Genomic DNA, 4,736 nt, shown 5'->3' with positions numbered 1-4,736 from the left:
TGTGTATGGCCTTGAGCATGTCACTTCCCTCCTGGCAGGGTTATATGAGAGAGGTGATGCACTATCCTATATGGCAGTGGTTCTCAAACTGTTTAGACTCAAGGCACCCTTCACTAGCGCCAAGGTGCCCCTCACTAGGCCTAAGGAGTTTCTGGCTGGACTCAAGCTGTCCTTCACTAGACGTAAGGTGCCCCTCACTACATACAAGGCGTGCCTTGGAAAATGACACTCTTGTCTCTTGATTTATTTTTTTTAACTACAGAAACAATAGAACATTTCTCCTGTTTCAAAGACCTCAACAGGCCATGGATTCCTGTTTGAAATCTCTGGGTGAATCTTGTGAATTGTGTTCACACACACCTAATGGTGCCAACATTGTGTGGCAGCCTGTAGCACCCCTCAGACAATCTCAGGGCACCCCTGCTATATCACTGCTATATGGGAGAAGGGCTATCTCTTATTTTTTGTGCTTGAAGCCTCTTGGTAAGCATCTAACAGTTATTGAGAAAACGTTGATGCACTAAGCAGTACAAATGATCATATACTGGGCTTATAAACAAATAAAAACATATGGCTTTATTTATGTTCACATCAGCATGTCATCCTGAAGTGGATTTCCTATTAAGATGTTGCTCCATTTTGTTCATTCAGTTATTCTCCATTTTCTTGAATTACAGGCTGTGAACTCATTACACAGGGCGTTATTCCTGATTAACTCCATGTGACCACACTCTTGTTCCGGAATAAGTGTTCACAGTTGGAGTTAATCAGGAACAGCTGCTTTTGTAGACAAGCCTGTAATTATTGTTTAGATGATGCTTAAAGTGTACACCTATGTATGTACAAAGTATTCATTTAGGACCAAGGGCATTACATTATTTTAGTTATATTTTATACTGCTGTTTCACCTGTTCTCAATCTTCCAGTGCCCTGTGAGTTTTAACCAACCTTTATAACATGCATGTGAGACAAATAAACGTGACTCCCATTTTATAGATGAGGAAACTGAGGCATAGAAAGTCAACTAAATGACCCCTCTGCAGCATCACAAGATGAGTCAACAAAAAAGTCAGGAATGTAAAATGGGTTCCTGGCTTCTAGTCCCCTTTCTAACAGCTAATTTTTCTTACTTAAAATCAATTTAAAATATTTTTTTCATTGACATAGTCAAATCTTGAAAGCTGACACAAAACCCAATAATTTTAAAACTATATTACTTAGGGTGCTTGATAATTTGGAAACTTAATAATCTATTATCATGCCAGTTTTCTTCTTTACCACTTCTTAGGCAAAACACTGTAGAGTTGCTCCTTGTAACATTTTTTTTCCTATGAACTATTTCAAAATGAAAAAAAAAGATAACAGGCAGAGTATTTAGAAATGGAAGAGATGCATTGATTTGTTAAGCCTGTTCCCTTACTTGAGAAAGTCCCACAGTACTGTGCTCTGTACTTAGAAAAAGTCCTAATTTGAAGCTAACAAAACCTGCAGGCTCAAGTGTAGCAAGGACTGGTCAGATAGTAGCCTGCATGGTAGCTTAAATATCCTTAAAAGTGACATGAGAAGGGAAAAATAGGATCCGTGTCGTGTCATTCCTGCCCCGCCCCCGCCCCCTCCAGCCTTATGAAGCCCTGAATTACTTTCTTTAGATGAAACAAACAAAAACATTCATTTTTTCCTATTAACAATTCAGACTTTCTTTTATTTTGATTTCCTTAGAAAGCTTTAGTTCTCCAGCTATCTACTAGTCATAGAACACTGGAGATATAATGCAATCAATACCTGATGAATGGAATCTGTGAATGTTATTCAGACTATTTACAACTGTTTGGTTTTGGTTAACTCTTGTTACAGGGGTGCATAGCGTATGGCCTGTGGGCTGCATGCAGCCTGTGAGGACACTTGTAGTAGCCTGCCTGCATTCTTTATTAAACCCTTTTATTAAATTTAAAAAAAAAAAGGTTTTGAAAAGCAAAACAGTGAGTTCTGTGTCCTTGCTGTGAAGCAGTTCATTATCCGCATACGTACCTGCATGTGCCATCTAGTTTCCTGCTTGGCAACGTGTCAAGGGCTTACCCTGGTTCAAAATAGATCTCAGTAAGGCTCTCCACTGGAAAGTGCACCTTGCAATGGCCAGGCCTCCCACCTTAGCTCAAATGCTCTACAAACCAGTGGAAGAAAAGATTTTCATCAAAGATACATCATTTCCCTGCTCTCTTCTAAGGGTTTAGAAAACTCACAATTACCATGTCATCCCTTTGATAAAAACAGGGAAAGTCCAGGCTTGAGATTATCTTCCTTTTACTTTGGAAAGTCAGGAGAGAGATGCACCAACCAATTTACCCTTCCTTCAGACATACCCACCCATGCTTATTTATACCTTTTCAGCTCTGCTTTGTGCATCATAGTAAAGCACAAACAGTATGAAGTTCATTCTTTCCATTGCACCTTTAAAAATTCGATAGGCTTTTATAAACACAAAGACTTTCATTCCAGTGGTGAAGTCCTTCACCCTGTAGTTACTTTTCTATCTGTAATGCCTTTTGTTATATTTTCTTTGCAGATGTGATTATATTCTTATGGAAAGTTAATGCACTGAGGGCCAGATCCTATTGAACCTGGTCAGTGCCCAAGTAGACTTAGCTGCCTAAGTGTGATTCTATTCCCACTCTGCTTGGGAAGCCATTTGAACAAGGTGAAATAGGATCATGATCAGCACATAAGCGCTTGGCACTTGGGCACCTAAGTGGTGAGCTAGGATCTTGTCCAAAGGCTTTTACAATAATACATTCCTAATAAATCAGCAAAGTAAGGAAATGTTACCTTCTTCTACAAAAAGTGCCATGAAATCTTTATGTCCAGGTAGGCAGGAGTACTTGTTTATTGAGGGCCTGGGCCAAGTCACCCCACACTGTCAAAGGGATGGATCTTAATTATGCACCTTTGAAATAAAAAAGGGGTGAGTGGAACCTCTTTGGATTTAAACCTGCAATTCTAGGGAGCCTAATCAGTTTAAAACATATTGTTTAAACAGCCAAGCTGCACCCTCTGGCTTTCAAATAGGAACCAAAGGAGGATAAATGGTACAAAACAGCATGGCCATTCCCTTGGCTTCACCAGAGTTCCTTATATGATTTTTTAAACATTGTTGGAGCCTTATGTAGGCCCTTTTTTCCTCAGAAGAGAAGAATAACATATAATGTAACAACCACTAACCATACTCACCTCTTTTCCCCGTCCTGTTTTTATAGTCTTGGATGTTATTAAACATCACCATCTTTGTTCAGTTAGTGTTTGGATTACCATGGATTTAGAACTCTGGACACAAATAGAGCTTTCTGACTGGCTTTCATTGTCAGAGCCATGTTAATAATAACCAGTCAATGTGCAGTTCTAACTTTGATCTTTCTTTTTCTTCTTTTGTTTTTTGAAATCCATGTCATAATAGCAGCAAGACATTCCAGGCAAAGCATTTCTGGGAATTATTGCACTTGTCGGGTAGTTAGTCATTTGGTCTTCAGCCACAGCTCTGGGAGTATGAATCGTAATGGGTTTGCAATTTTTTGTGTGATCTTAGTGCTGATTTACAGGTGCCAGATTGGCAGCCCTGGAGGATGAAGCTATCCATTTATTATCTGCAAACTAGAAACAGTACAAGCAGCAGCAGTTTGTGTTTCATCCTTTGCCACAAAAGTTTCCTGGCTGGGTAAAAGGCTTTTGGGTTTTTACATTCTCTAATAAGAGTGCCAGTTTTGGTGCCGTTTTTTGTGGACAGCTGTCCGCTAGGTATTGGCATGAGAGCAACAAACTGATTACACACAGGCCACGTGACAGGGTTAGGAGACCCCCACACTAGAATATAGGACTTGAGAGATTGGTAACAATTGGAAATGAGCCCTTTATGACTTGGTCTGCTAAACACTTCCAGCTTTTCCCCTTCTGGAACTATAGATGACTGCAAGACGGAAGGGGTGTTCAGTGGTGGCCAGCCTCTTGGGAAGAGCAGAGCTTATGGTTTTGGAGGGTTAATGATGACCTGTTCCCAATGGGGAACTTGGGAGAACTGAAGCAGAAAAGTACAGAGATAGCCACATGTGGATGAAGGTAGGAATTCATCTAGGAAGGCACGAGGGGAGGGTGGCACATTGGGCAATCCTCACAGCCATTTATGACACTGGATTGGGACCTGATGGAACAAACTACTGAGTAATGCTGGTTGCTCAAAGGACTGAGGGCAGGTGTATTGGGACCAGCTGAAGTATGTAAAAGGCTTGAGAACCTGGGTGTCCTAATTGATTGTCGGGGGAGGAGAGGGCAAGAAAACCTTAAGATGTCAAGAAACTGGCAAAGCAGAACCCTTTGGGCACATCCCTTGATAGCAGTTGGTTTCAGGAGTGGAAAAAGAGTGAGACTTTTTCTCACAGACACAGGGCTGGCCCACAATTTTTGAAGCCCTCTGCAAGATATAGTTTTGGGACCCCCTGATCCATCAAAATTGCAGTTATTTGTGGTATAAACTCACTGAAATTAAATAGTTGGGGCTGGTCTGTGCATATGTGGGCTGCACTGCGGGGGGCATGGGGTGGGGGCAGCACAAGCTGGGGATGCCTGGGATCCATCCCCGGGGCTGGGGCCGGAGCAGAGCTGGGAACTCCTCCCCCACTCCAGGAAGGGGGTTCCTGCCTGCATTGAGCCCTTTAAATATGGTGCAGGCAGCAGGGGGTGAACGGGGCACG

Source organism: Alligator sinensis, unplaced genomic scaffold (assembly GCF_000455745.1).
Source record: "Alligator sinensis unplaced genomic scaffold, ASM45574v1 scaffold93_2, whole genome shotgun sequence".
NCBI classification, from domain to species: Eukaryota; Metazoa; Chordata; order Crocodylia; family Alligatoridae; genus Alligator; species Alligator sinensis.
The sequence above is the reverse complement of the archived record's forward strand: the minus strand, read 5'-3'. Positions refer to the sequence as shown.